Source organism: Polypterus senegalus, chromosome 18 (genome assembly GCF_016835505.1).
Source record: "Polypterus senegalus isolate Bchr_013 chromosome 18, ASM1683550v1, whole genome shotgun sequence".
Classification (NCBI taxonomy): domain Eukaryota; kingdom Metazoa; phylum Chordata; class Cladistia; order Polypteriformes; family Polypteridae; genus Polypterus; species Polypterus senegalus.
This window is the reverse complement of record NC_053171.1, coordinates 53,054,448-53,070,474: the sequence shown is the minus strand read 5'-3', so window position 1 is coordinate 53,070,474 and position 16,027 is coordinate 53,054,448.

Sequence of the window (16,027 nt, the reverse complement as noted above, 5' to 3'; positions counted from 1 at the left end):
ACGGTCTTTGTTACTTATGGGCCCATCTTCAAGAAATCTGGTACGTGGGTTCCCAACGCCAACTGAATCCTACTTACGTACATATATACGTCCATAGCCTGCAGCTCGGTCACCGTGTGAGGCGGCATTGGGTCCCCCATCCCAACGCCTCCCATGTTGTTGGCTGCCTGCCTATATAAGGCCGTCTGTCGCTCCGGTCTCTACATTCCCTTCCTTGCTTCGACACAGGATTCACGTCTCCCTGCTGATAACTACAGCCTTTTTATTTAATCCACGGCTTTTCCACTGTTTTATTGTTCGTTTATTACGATTATAGTTATTGTGTAGGTATTTTAGACTTACTTTACATTGTTCAGGTACCCATTTCCTTTATCGTTCCAACCATACCCCCATTAACATGTCTATCGAGGTAATCATCATCAATCAAAGAACTGTCACTTACCGAGTGGTTTCCATGCCCGGAGATGGCACCTACCTTTTCCATTCTCTGTGTTAAATATTGCACAGCCATATCAGACTCATTCTTGATATCCGGAGGAACATTGTGTCTTATGTATTGAATGACTGGGACAGGTTCAAGGTGTGGACTGATGACAGTACAGGAGATAATTATTCTACACAGGAGCACTAGAAGAGTGAAATGCTTAAGCCCTTCACCTATGGTTCTGCATGTGAGTTGATGGCTACCGCTGAATTGTTTGGTTGTCATTTTCAAGTGTACCGAAATAGCCAAATATTTTACACCTTTTGACAACTGCCAATGCCTCTTAAACATCTTAGATTCACAGGTGACGATTTCAGTAGTGGACACTTTGATGTTTATGAATGTTTAAACTCTCAAAAGCTGGATGTGAAGTTATCGATGAAACCGGTTGTATGCTTACAACGCTTGACAGATGCCGAATGTCACTTCAACACAAGTCCTGCAAATACTGTCGTAATTGGAACAAACCATGAAACTCAAAACGATTATGACAGCAGCAATCCAAGCTGTGAGATTTGAGACAAGATTACTGTTCACGTGGCCAACTGTAAGTTACATGCTCAAGAGTAAGCTCAGCGCACAGTTTGGTCATATTACAACCGGAGGGCTGAACTGACAACGTGGTATACAAAGAGATCCTTAACAAATAATTATTGGTATATTTTCCCTCAGTTTAAAAAGGTTTAATTTTCTTCATTTTAAGGCAGTACTTTGCCGCTGCGAAGCGTGGGTATTTTGCTAGTATACTAATAAAAGGCAAAGCCCTCAAAGCCCTCACTCACTCACTCAACTCACTCACTCATCACTAATTCTCCAACTTCCCGTGTGGGTGGAAGGCTGAAATTTGGCAGGCTCATTCCTTACAGCTTACTTACAAAATTTGGGCAGGTTTTATATCAAAATTCTACACGTAATGATCATAACTGGAACATACTTTTGTCCATATATACAACTATAGCCTGCGGCTTGGTTGCTGTGTGAGGCGGAGTTGCGTCCATGTCATCATGCCTCCCGCGTAATTGAGTGCCTGCCCATATAAGGTAAATATTCGCGGGTGAAGAACTGTGCTTAGCATATTCATAAGTGCAGCTACTGCGGAAATCAGCACGCCTCCTATGTAACTGAGCTAAATATTCGCGACCACACACTCAGTATACGAACAAGCCAGTTTCCCTTTTGGTTTGTACATGTTCAGTCTCTCCCTGTGCATTTCCTGTGTAACGAGCAAGAGAGACCGCGAGACAGCGCGACAGAGAGCTGGACGCATTAAGGTAGGAAGGCTGTTAAAGAATGCACTGGTCTTGATTTTGTTTTCACTTCTGTTTCCAACGATCTGTTCATAGCGTCCATTGTTGCAATGTTATTTTTCTTGGTGGTTTATTAAATTACGGATTTTTTCAAGTGTTCATTTTTTTTCCCTGTGCTTAAAACTCATTAAAAAAAGTGTTTTTAGCCAGCGGTTGGTAGCGCTATAGCGCGAACTATTGCAGTGTTGGTTTTCTCTGTTGTTCAAGGTTTTCTCAGTGTTATTCAATGTTTTTACATTTAGTTTACTATTACGCTGTGCATTCTATGGTATAATTATATTTGTGCTTAAAAACTAAAAAATATATATTTACATACAGTTCATACGGTCTGAAATGGATTAATTGTATTTACATACAATCCTATAGGGGCAAATTGCTTCGGTTCACAACCAAATTGGTTTACCTCCAAATACGAACCTGATTGAAAGAAATCAAATCCTTGATGACAGCAACACTCATAACAGTCACAAAACAATTACATTGACAATCATGTTAAATTATTTTTAAAATGTTTCCTTTTCTTTTTCATAACTTCTTTAACACACTACTTTTCTGCTGCGAAGCGCGGGTATTTTGCTAGTTTTTAATAAAATGTAACAAGTAGTTATATGGGGAATATGTAGTCTTTTTAAATTGTTAACAGTATTCTTAACCTAATTCTCATTCTGCTTTTCCGGGTGTTCTGGTTATTTAACTGATGATTTACTAATTCGCGGGTCTGACACTGACGACGATGCAGCTTTCATCATCCCTGGTGTCCGCTGTGCTGGTTGGTAATTGTCACTATTAGGATTAAATGAAAGGAGCAAACTACACAGGAAAAGGGGAAAATAATAGGAAAACAACAAAAGGGAGTTAAGCGTTTATAGCTTTAGAAAAAAATAGAAATAATTCTAAATGTCTTATAAATGTAAAAACCATACTGTTGTGTTTTTTCCGAGTGCAGAATAAGAGAAGAGTAAAAACGACCAGCTAATTAAATGAGATCAGTTGTTATCGATTATCACCGATGGTGCCGATTGTGAATCTGGTTGGAACAAAAACCTGCAGCCACAGTGGGTCCCCAGGACCGAGGTTGGGAGTCACTGCTCTATATAATGGCTAGATAAGAAAGGCACTATATACAATAATAGATTGAGTTTCTACCTCTGAACTTCACTGTAGGTCTGCTGTTTTAAGGGTCTCACCCAAACACATTTAGTAATGGACTCTAATGAGGTGATCGTGCACGGAGGACTCGGCAGCGGAGAGTGTTGCCTCTTGGCTTCTCTGTGACAACTGTACCTTTCTAGAGATCACGTCGAGTGGTCCTTGGCTGGTGGGCTTCTATTCTGACTAACTTTCTGACTACCTGGTCGGCCATGTTGTGAGGAGCACCTGTGCATGTCTGGCTGATGGTGGCCTGATCTTCCTTCCATGGCGATGCTGATGATGAACAATCTTGTAGCAGAGGTTGTGGGAGAGCGCTTTACCTGTACCTGTCACGAGACGTTTCTTGCACTACAGCTTGGTTACAAATGATCTGCTAACTTGCAATCTGAGATGGGTAACCCGTCATAAGAGTGGAGGTCCCAGCCTGCCAACACGGACTAACCCAGCACAAGTAGGAGTGCAATGCGCTGCTTTACTGCTTTTTCTTACAGTACTCAAAGCTTTTTATTGCACTGCCATTTTACTTTAAAGCACTTCAATTTTTTATGAAGTGGATTGCTACAAGTTCTTTCGTCTTTTCTGGTTTATTTCAATGTCTGGAGTAAATTTTATGTGTATCGCTGCCCTGGGGGTACGTTGAATGAGTAAAATGCTGACGTGTTGAACACTTCTTTTTCCATGTGTACTTAATTGCAAGGCTTTTTTGCTAATGATAAGCAGTGAAACCTTCATGAAATGAAGTGACCCTCCTGTCTGCCTGGATGGTCTGCTCTCCTCATGGGTTTTGCACTGTGGATCCCCCCTGTACCCACACACTCACCTTGAACACTCAGTGTAAAGGGCTTGCTGAACTTTGAGGCCTGAGAAGTAAATTGATTGTGGGAGTAACACCAGTAGAGTCCCTGGTCAGACTGAGCCACCGTCTCAAGCATGTAAAGACGCCCAGTGACACCTTCAGTACATTCCGTGCACTTGTTCGAGTTTCTTTAAGCCAGCGATATGTCCAGTTAGGATGCACACTGCCAGCGGTGCAGGCCAGTTTCACCGAGTCTCCGATGTAGATGGGCTCTGTGTCGTTCTTTAGGACCAGCGTCACCTTTGGATCTGCAGCAATGAAGAAGAAATGCACATGTAAACAAATAACTAATTTAGACAAATTGGTATTGTTACACTAATAACTTGAATGGATTTAAAAGTACCCTGATAACATTTGTTTTATGCTAACAAAGCAACACCCCAGATGACATTGTTTTGATGATTTTCATAACAGTATTGCATGCATCTTCCCTAACATTGAGACTAATAAAAGAGCACAAGGTAATACTCCTTTGAGCATTTTATTACACTTACAAGAAGCCAAGGTTATGAGAAAAAAAGATCACACTTGACCCGACAATGTTTATAAAGTAGCTGAAGTGTTCAACCTCAGTATGGACAGAGGAGGGCACCAGCTGCCATTAGTTGCCAACTCAGGAGCTGGTGGGTTCTGCTGTCTGCTTGTATTGCATGGACTTCAATGACATGAGCTTTTTAATAGCCTACGGTCAAACAAGTCAAAAATAATTGAAAAAAATGTTACATGGAACAGATACACGTACTGTAAATATAGGAAAGACCTGCCCAGTGTCCACTGATGAGCTGATGCAGATTTACTATACATCCTCATTGGGACACGTTTTGAGACAGTCACCAACGCACAGCCTAACGACACATTTGGGGCAGTAGACTGCATTCTGAACACTGCTTAGAGGAGGTAGACATCGTTCTTGTCCTTCCAACTGACTGCGCTCTTTTTGCCATATTAATAACGGCACCCCACTTCAGTGTTGTGCGACTGAATTCACCAGGCACATTATGGCAGTTCAGTCGTTCAGTCATCCCTGTCAACATCTAATGACCAAATGACATGGTTACCACTTTCACTCAATTCAACTAATGGTTTAGTTTCAGTTTGTTCTAAAACTGGCTTTACAGCTTCTCCTTTACGTGGCTTGTGTGTTTGCCGAAGCCCCACCCCACTCATGAATATTAATCTTAGAGTGGCAAAATGCATAGAAACATTCTGAATTTTTGGCAGCATGATATTATTTCATCCGCTAGGCGCTGGCAGAATTCTGACCCGCAAGTTATTAGGGATAAACACCGTAAAGCAGATCATCACACGTCACCCCGAGCCTGACATGGGCTTAACTGTAATTACATAGAACTTCAAGCCTTAGAAATGCTCAGGGTTACGCCAAGGAGGTTAAGCAAGATAGTCCAATAATCTCTGTGGTTATAAATCTTCAGAAACTCTGTGTAAAAGTTACTTATTTAAGGTATGCATTTATTCTCTCTTTATGCTTTATGAATTAATCGACTTTTTAACACACATCCACTTCCCGAGAAGGGCTGAAGGGGAAGCTGGAGTAGCAACCAGCAGCACAGGGTGCAAAGCAGGTGCAATCCCTGAACAGGGCACCAGTCCTCTACTGGATTCCACCATACATTAGCTATTGTTAGTGAAGCAGTGAAAGAGACAGAGACGATTATGGCTGACCAGGATGTGAAGGACTATTTCACCAGGACACTGGGGTACGCCGTTCTGTTTTCAAAGGGGAGGATCTTTTAGAACCATTTTGGTTTTTAATTCTCATCTGAAGGATGGTGCCAGTTTTTACAACACAGTGTCCCTGTCACCAACCTGGGGCAATGGGTAAGCGCCTCCTGCTGGCCTCACATTTACCACCACCCATCCTTCCCACTTGCTCATGTTTAGACAGTGGGAGGAAAGCAAAGCTCTCAGTGAAAACCATCATGGAGAGCAGATGAAGTGCACACAGGAGGCACCAGGACTTGTACCGCCAGTCTCCTGGTTGGAAGGCAGCAGGGCTACCACTGTGCTCCCATGCCAGCTCACATTTTAACATGCATCAGGTGATACAGTACAGTTCATAAATTAAAAAAGTGAACAACACATCCAAACAGAACTCACAATGCATTAGTCGATCACTGGCTCTCCAAACTCCCCAGAGGCAGCTCCTCAACCAGCCCAGCACCAAATGAAGAAATGTATGTAAGGTGCCATCTTAAAACATATTAATTGCTACATAATGGATTTTTATACAAATAAAAAGAAGAAAAATTCTAACCTATTTATGCGGGAGATTGCTTTGTTTTTTTGTTTAAATATACTTTAATCCCTGAGGGGAAATTGTCTTTTTGCTTGAACTTTTAGGGTCAGAGCACAGGGTCAGCCATGGTACAGTACCCCTGCAATTTAAGAGTCTTGCTCAAAGGCCCATCCGAGTAGGACCTTCTGATGGTAATGGGAACAAGGTGACATCTGTATAGTGCTTTTCAAGGCAATCAAACAACTTTACTTACATAGAGAGAGAGCTGCAACAAAAACCACAAATGTGTAGCATCTGCCTTGATGATGACGATAGCAGCCATTATGCACCGGTCCACTCACCACACATTAGCTATTAGCTGGTGAAGAGGTGAGGAAGACAGTTAGCCAATTAGAGATGGGTGGCAGAGATGGGTATTTGGGACCCAGAAGGTCCAGGCTGTGGTAATGATAATAATAATTTACCTAATTTTGATAACAGGTGACAGCCTTAACATTGCTACATTACATTTCTAGTAACTGTGACCACAAGCAGGCACTACTAAGCCTCAAACCACAGACACAATATTACCCAACACAATCCCGGGTTCAAATAAAGAATTTTATTACACAATATAAATTACCAAGTATGCAAAACAAGCAAACCTCACTTAAAGACAAGCCAATTGTCACTCTTTCTGCCTCCATTTGAGCGTGGCCTGCTGCCCTCCTATCTTGGACTCATCCAGGCTGGGCCATTCTTAGGATGTTGGGGGCCCTGGGCATAATTAGACTGTGGGGGCCCTAATGCGTGTAGTATTAGCTACAGTTCAGCCAGACTTGACCTGTTTCCACTGGGCACCGCGTGGAGGTATGTAGCTAAGCCCAGGGTGTGCAAAATGTGCAGTGCAGTGGTGCATATTTTTATAAATTTTAGAGTATTTTATTTATTTTTTTGTCACAATTAAAAAGTATGTTTTTAATACCGTTTCCAATTTTTTCTACCAAATTAAAACTAACTAATGGCTAAAGAACATTCCAGAATAAAGCTCAAGAAACTAAATCATCTTTTCGTGATTTAACACTTGCGAAATCTTTCATTAATGCCAAGTAATCAAGTGATTGGATAACATCTCGCTCAATGGACATTAATGCTAAAGTATTCAATCGTTCTTGTAACATGATTGTCCTGAGGTAATTCTTGATTATCTTTAGCTTAGAAAAGCTGCGTTCCCCAGCAGCGACAGTAACTAGTATGTTGCTCATGCTTACTGCTGGTCGGTTTTCAAAGGAATCAGTAGGAGAATGCATCTTCTCGGCCACGACAAATTTCAGCAAAGCTCCCTTTTGTGTCTCAATAAAGGCTACATCGTCTTCCTTTTTCTTTCGTTTAGCAGCACCGGATGGATAATTGTGTTTCATATTAATATGGTACGTGCGAAACTGCTAATGTCAATAAGACGCAGTTACAAGTGGCGTACGATAAGGCCAATGCCAAGGCGAAAAAGGGAAGAAAGCGTTATACGTGACAGAAAAACACAGGAAGAAGTCTGTGGCCACACTCACGATGCAACCGTGGTCTGGAACGGAATAGTCTCCTCTGACGAGAGCACTCAATTTATTGACTTTTGTGGGGGCGTGTCGTAACAGGGCTCCGCCTACGCAGGGCCCTGGCCATAGCGAACGCCCCAAGCCCCAGTTCCCTGTTGCAGTGTCCCTGCCCCGAGTAAAGGCAGTAAGCTTAGCATTAAACTTTGTAGTACAGATACGTAGCTTGCGTTGATCTTAAAAAAAAAAAAAAAACCTCGAATGATGGGGCCTCTTTTGTCTAAGGGCCAAGGGGTGACTGCCCTGCTCGTCCATGCCTAAGAACGGCCCTGATCCAGGTGAGTTGGTGGACTCTTTTCAAGCTGGACTGGGGGATGCCTCCAGGGCCATAGTGTGTCCTTTTGGAAGTCACTTTCACATCATGTGGAAACCAGGGAGGTCCTCCCCCGACATCACCTTCTATAACACCCCACCCCCAATGGACCCCAACAGAGCTGCACTTCCGGACTCCCACTGTGGGTGTCCAAACTTGAACTAATCAGCCAATCAGGTCCACCCTTAATATAACTCCGGCCAGTCGAGAAGTAATTTTCCCAGAGAGCTGGCATACCCGTCTGTCCTTCTTGGCACCTACATAATACATTTCTGGCCTAAACTCATACCCTTATTTGCATGGGGTTTTCCCTCTGGGACTCCTGTTTGCTGCCACATCCTAAACGGCAAGTCAAAGATGGCACAGCGTGAGTGTGTTGTGTAAAGGACTGATTCACGTCTCAAACCTGCCCTGTCAGCATCAGCCCCTTAATCTGTGACCCTCTAATTGAGAGAACAAGCAGATGGATGGGTACACTGTGTTGTGTTTTTCCTCTTTTTTTTGGAATCAATAGTCTGACCCAGCGTCCCCATGACAACACTAAATACAAGTAGACTGTTCTAAAATAAATTATGGAATGATCGTGAAGACAATTATCGTCAGCCTTAGTATTAACAGTCTCAAGTCATTCTCACAACATATGCTGTGTGAGTCTTTGTGTGCCGTGTTTCGCTCACCTTGTCATTTGGATTACTTGCGTATCTTCTAATAAGATCATCCAACTGCCTGCCACTTGTTAACAAAAATATTCTCCCATAAAAAATTTATCTCATCTATTTTTTCTATTCCTCAAAATTTTATTTTCTCCTGTCAAAAAAAATATTTTTCCACCATCATTTTTTCCCCACTCATGTCATAAATAAGGGCGTCCATTTATTTATTTACTAACAAAATACCCGCGCTTCACAGCGGAGAAGTAGTGTGTTAAAGAAGCAATGAAAAGAAAAGGAAACATTTTGAAAATAACGTAACCTGATTGTCAATGTAATTGTTTTGTCACTGTTGTGAGTGATGAGTGTTGCTGTCATATATATATAAATATATATTTACACACACACACATAAACATATATATATATATACATATCTATATATATACATATATATACATACATATATACATATCTACATATATACACACACAGCTATTTCGTATCAGTGCAATACGCTGTTTGTTAAAACGGTTGACTCCCGCTCTTACGTGCAATAACAAATCAAATCATTCAGTTGTCTTTGCTCATATGTCATTTTAGAGCTGGACGCCTGGCATCTTTATTGGCCACAAGTTCGTTTCTGTTTGGTGTGAGGTTCTGTGTTGTGGAGATTCTCAGGATGGATTGCAGGTGCTCATCAGTGAGGCGACTCCTGTGTGCTGTTTTGTTAGTCTTTATCACTGAGAAGAGCTTCTCACACAGATATGTGCTACCAAACATGCACAAGGTTCGAGCCGCATGTAGACGGACTTTTTGTTCTTCAAAGTCACCAAAGCGCCGTGCAAACTCAGTGCGCAATAACTCTAGCTTCGCAATAACTTGCAGCATCATAAGGTAGACTTGATTAACGCGGTTAGTGTTCGGCAAGGCAGCTGAAGCGCTGCATTATGGGATCTGTAGTTTATTGTGTTACCAGCGCTTCATATACCCGGGCCATTAATAACAATAATACAGTATATAAAATGATCTCGCGGGCGGATATAATTACACGCCGGGCGGATGTGGCCCGCGCCCTTGAGTTTGACACATATGGACTAAATAGAACTTGAAAAGATATATTTTTTCAAATGTGATCGCGCAATTCAGATAGAGTTGACGCGCACTACAGCCTGCATGCCTCAATGAGTCATCCTCCCCTCGCTCTTACTTTTTTACCGTTCATCTAATGAATACACTGAGTATGGCTTTACCAAAACAATCATTGATGGCGAATAAAGTATCCATTATTCGAGTATGTAGAGCGGGATATATATATACCCGTGTATCGCAGCGGAGAAGTAGTGTGTTAAAAAAGGTAGAAAAAGAAAAGGGAACATTTTAAAAATAACATAACATTACTGTCAATATACAGTATTTGTTTTGTGAGTGTTACTGAGTGTTGCTGTCATCAAGGATTTGATTTTCATTATTTCTTTCAATCAGGTTCGTATTTGTAGGATGTGTTGTGTTCAAGTTACATTCCGTGTTTGTCAATCGTTGTAAAGATGACAGGTTTCATTCATCGATTCGTTTCTTACTGCATCAATAAACAGCTCGTCTTCTTCTTTATCTGAGACCTGACACACTGCATGCACGGGTTTTTTTTACACTGTCTTCCTTTAGCGGGACATTGACTTTTTCCACCGTGTGCTTTGTTTCCACAGTAGCTGCATTTATGAATATGCTTATCAGACGCTTCATATTTTTTGCTGCCTTTTCAATTGTGTAATTCGGTTTTGTTCAGCTCTTTGGAACTGTTGCTTTTATCTGTGCACTGCGTCAGTTCACGTGAGCCAATCGGTGTACATGCAACGAAGGTTCCCAGCTGTGCTGGTGCCATCTCGTGCTATGTCCATGGCTGTATTTAATGTTACCTTAGTCCTGGCACTTAAAACTTTCTCTCGCAGTTTCGCTGAGTTTGTGTCAAACACCACCCTGACCATCTCATCTTCCTCTCCATAAACACAGTCCTTCACCCGTGAATATTTACCCGTGGCAGTTTGCTATTGGATTGCCGCTGACGGACGGCCTTATATGGGCAGGCACTAAATTACAAACGCCAGCGGCAGCCTGTCTATGAACTTACTTTAAAGTTTAGGTTTACATCGTGCTTTGTTTCCGAAGTAGCAGAACTCATCAATATGGTTGTATATGTCACTCGCTCGCTTCTTATTGTTTCGCTGCCTTCTCAATTATATAATGCATGTTTTCTTAAATGCTTTTTTTAGGTCTTCCTGGTTTTCTATGTACTGCGTGATTACGTGGGAGGTGTGATGATGTCACACGAAACTCCGCCCCCACGGCGTTGAAGCTCATCTCCATTACAGTAAATGGAGAAAAACTGCTTCCAGTTATGACCATTACGCGTAGAATTTCGATATAAAACCTGCCCAACTTTTGTAAGGAAGCTGTAAGGAATGAACCTGCCAAATTTCAGCCTTCCACCCACACGGGAAGTTGGAGAATTAGTGATGAGTGAGTGAGTGAGTGAGTGAGGGCTTTGCCTTTTATTAGTATAGATTAGACAACTGTAGAATACTACATAAAACTCCTTTGAGACTGACGCTAACTCTATTATTCTCAATAACAAAGGAAAACCTTATATCAACAAGTGTGAGTGAAAACGTGGGCATGTTGCCCACCAGGAGCTTTGCCATCTTACCTGCATTCTTCTCAGAGGAAGCTGCAGCAGTCAGCCCTGCAAAATACAAGAAGGGACATAAAGAGTCTGCAGGAATGGCACCCAATGGTGACTATAATAGAAATTAAAAATGCTCAGAAATTATAAAAAGGAGACATGACTGAAGGACTTCACTAAGAGCACTTGTTTTTGTTGTTGTTTATTTGTGATATCTAGCATTGTCAGGATTGTAAATATCATGGATTTTAAGAAAAGATTTAAGTCTGTATTAGAAAAAGTAAGCATAAATTCTATGGTGTAAGAGGCATGTTTTACTTTACAGACAGCAACAGATGTGCTTTGATGCTTTGCTAACCAACCTCCTGAGTCTTTAGGAAGAAGAGTTAAGTACTGACTCAGGATCAAACATCTGTGGTAGGGTCCGAGGATGAAGTCTAAAAAGGGGGTCAAGATATGCAGCTTCCCCCTTCGAAAGCAAAGTTTAATTTATGGCAGGAGGCAAGGAGTGGCATGCACCCAAGCAGTGTGATATGGGGGCTTTGTGATAACAGTTGCGTGGTTTTACTCTCTATGCCTAACACTTTAGATTTACCGACATTAAATTTCATCTGCCACAAATCTGCCCAAGTCCTTCTGTAGTGATAGAACGGATTCCAAATTATCTGCCAATCCACCTATCTTGGTATCATCTGCAAAATTAACAAGATTGTTACTTATATTCCTTCCCAAATCATTTATCCATCCACCCATTATCCAACCCGCTATATCCTAACTACCCAAATCATTTATATATATTAAAAATAGCAGCGGCCCTAGCACTGACCCCTGCTGGACGCCACTCTTAACATCGGCCAATTCTGATGAGGTTCCTCGCACCTTCACCCTCTGCTTTCTGTGTTTGAGCCAATTCTGCACCCATCTAAAAACATCACCCTGAACTCTGACTTCTTTTAGTTTGATGCCGAACCTCTCATGTGGCACCTTAGCAAATGCTTTCTGAAAGTCCAGATAAATAATATCATAAGCTCCACTTTGATCGTATCCTTTTGTTGCCTCCTCATAGGATTCCAACATGTTAGTAAAACACGACCTCCCTCTTCTGAACCCATGCTGACTGTTCAGAATAACTCCTGTCCTTGTCATGTGTTGCTCAATCTTATCCTTAATAATTCCTTCCATTAATTTTCCTGTGATGCACATTAAGATTATTGACCTATAGTTTGGTTGGATTTGCCTCGTCACCCTTTTTATATAATGGGATGATATTTGCCATTTTCCAGTCTTTTGGAATCTCTCCAGTGCACAGTGACTTCCTAAATCTATGTGTCAAGGGTTTATATATGTACTCACTAGCCTCCTTAAGAACATGAGGATAAATATTATCTGGGCCTGGTGATTTGTTTGATTTCATCTTATTTAATCTGAACAGCACTTCTCCCTCAACAGTTTCCAAATCCCTCAGTACCTCCTTAGTAGTCGCGTTTACTGCTAAGAGGTTATCTATTTCCTCACATAATAAGACTTCAGAGAAATGTAAGTTTAGGGCGTTCGCTATTTCATTGTCTGTATCTTTTAATTCCCCTTTACTATTCCTGATGAACTTGACCTCCTCCTTGACTGTTCTTTTACTACTAAAATACTGAAAGAATCTTTTAGGGTCTTCTTTCGCCTTATCTGCTGTATTCCACTCCAACTGTCTTTTAACCTCCCTGATATCCTTCTTAATGGTTGCTCTCATACATCCTACAATTCACTTTGGAGTTACTAGTCTTATACGCCTTACTCGTCTGTTTTTTCCTTTGCAGTTTCTTTTTTAACTCTTTATTAATCCACTGTGGAGTTTTTTTTCCTAATTCCAGATTTAGGTATGTACCGCGTAGCCCCTTCTTTGTGCCTACTGTTGCCTGGGTAGGTTCCTTTCTTCCACCCAAAGGTCCCAGCTACCCACTCTTCAACTGCACGAGTCAAGTGCAGAGCCAAGTAACTGAATGTCTCACCCATTGTGTTAACCTTGCCTAGTTTGTTACTTTATGCCACACTATTTTATCCAGAAAATGTACATTTTCAAGCGACACTGGACATTAATGGCCACCTCCTAACGTTATGAAAGTACTCAGGGCTAGGACTGTACTTGTGTGTCCAAGAACTTTCCCCTATGATAAACTCAACACTTTGCACTAAATGAATACAGCAACAGAACAAAAGTGATTAATGACTTCTTTTGTACATTTAATAATACATCTAAATGCTAAACAACTTACTTTGCATAGAAATATTCAAAACCAAGATGTGTACTTACAGGCAATCACATAAAAAGAAGCAGCTCGCATTCTGTATGTGGTCCAAAGTAGAACTGAATGCTACAAATTAAAAGAGAGAACTCACTGCAAATGTTACAGGAAAAAGATGGTTGTGAGAAAACCACCTTGCTGATTTTATCATAATTTGCAGAAGATTGTTTAAAATGTACTGTCTGTACTAACCCCTACTCTCTCTTCTGTTTCCTTTTCCAGTGTCCACCTACTCAAAGCACCGTGATGTTCCAACAATGATGGATGGATTAAAAGCCAGAAGTCTGTATGACCATCAACATCAAGTGACTCCGTGAGAACCGTAACTACAAAGAGGACTGTTTCATTTATGTGAGGTAGAATGCCCAGAGGGGACTGGGTGGTCCCGTGGCCTGGAAACCCTGCAGATTTTATTTTTTTTTCTCCAGCCGTCTGGAGTTTTTTTTTGTTTTTTCTGTCCACCCTGGCCATCGGACCTTACTCCTTTTCTATGTTAACTAATGTTGTCTTGTTTTAATTTCTTATTCTGTCTTTTCTTTTTCTTTTCTTCATTATGTAAAGCACTTTGAGCTACTTTTTGTATGAAAATGTGCTATATAAATAAATGTTGTTGTTGTTGTAAAATAATAGTGGGCTGCTTTATTATGCACACTTCCTCAAAAGTGAGCTGATCTCTTTACTCTGTGCTAAGTGCAAGACCCCAACTTTGGGTTTCATGAGTTACGATTGCCAGACACTCTTAAACATCGAAGCACAGGCCACTCACCAGCTTTCTGACTTCATACTCCCCCAAATCCTTCAGAAAGAGCAGATGCACACAAAAGAAACACTGAGGGAAATGCGCTGGACGTGCACAACAGGCCGAGTGCTCGAACATACCAACCACCACCACCACACAGCATCCTACTAACCAATGACCGGGAACGTGACGACAGCAGAGCAAAGTTATGTAAGAAAGTAGAAAAGGAGGAATAAAAAATGACACCAAGATTCTTAGCAGAAGATGATGATATCACCAAGAATGATTGAAAAGGAACTCATTTTCTTAAGCTGAGCTTTAGTGCCAATTAGCACATCTTTTGCTTTGTTGCAGTTTAATTGTAAAGGGTTACATTCTATACAGGTTTGAATTTCACTGAGGCCTGATAAACTTTCACATTTAACACTGAAATAGATCAGAGTGTCGACCACAGAAAAATGACAGCCCAGTCCAAAGTTGTGAATAATATGGTGAAGGCGAAGCATGTAGATACAGAGGAGCAGAGGTCAGAAGACTGCCTTGAAGGATTCCTTGTGTGACTGGTGCTGAGCTGGACCTCATGTTGCCCAACAGTCAGACTTAAACCACTGGAAGGCAGTGCCAGACATACCTAGAATGTTCTCCATTCTGGACAGTAGAACGCTGCACTGAGGTTTAACAGAATTAATATGCTAGTTTGCCCAGAGTCTGCTGCCATTAGCAAATTGTTAGTTACTCAAAACCAGAGCAGTTTCACTGCTGTACAGCATTCTGAGACCAGACTGAAACGGTTCCATCAGCTTATTACAATTTAAGTAACTACAAGCTTGAGATCTTTTGACAGATTGAAGTTGATGAAGCCCATTCTGGATGAACAAAGTTAGGGATCAGCCAAAGTTGACCTCAGATAGATAGATAGATAGATAGATAGATAGATAGATATGAAAGGCACTATATAATAGATAGATAGATAGATAGATAGATAGATAGATAGATAGATAGATAGATAGATAGATAGATATGAAAGGCACTATATAATAGATAGATAGATAGATAGATAGATAGATATGAAAAGCACTATATAGTAGATAGATAGATAGATAGATATGAAAGGCACTATATAATAGATAGATAGATAGATAGATAGATAGATAGATAGATAGATAGACAGATAGATAGATATGAAAGGCACTATATAATAGATAGATAGATAGATATGAAAGGCACTATATAATAGATAGATAGATAGATAGATAGATAGATAGATAGATAGATAGATATGAAAGGCACTATATAATAGATAGATAGATAGATAGATAGATAGATAGATAGATAGATAGATAGATAGATAGATAGATAGATAGATAGATAGATATGAAAGGCACTATATGATAGATAGATAGATCACCACAAAGTCACAAAATAGGAGAAGACTTTAACCAAGGGTCCTGCAGCAAAAGTGTCAGCCTTTGCATCACATCCAATTGTAATGTTCAATACTATATTATCATTGTTAAAAAAATAAATAATAATATCTCAATTCGGCTGTGCACACCATTGGCACTAATAAGCCTACCAGCTGATGCACTTGAAGTCAGGCTCAGCTTCTCAGACCCCAGAGTCGATATTAATCTGAGAGATGCTATCACGGTCATCATCGTATTGTGGCTCATTGAAGATTTCCGGTGCATGTGATAATGTCCTTCAGCA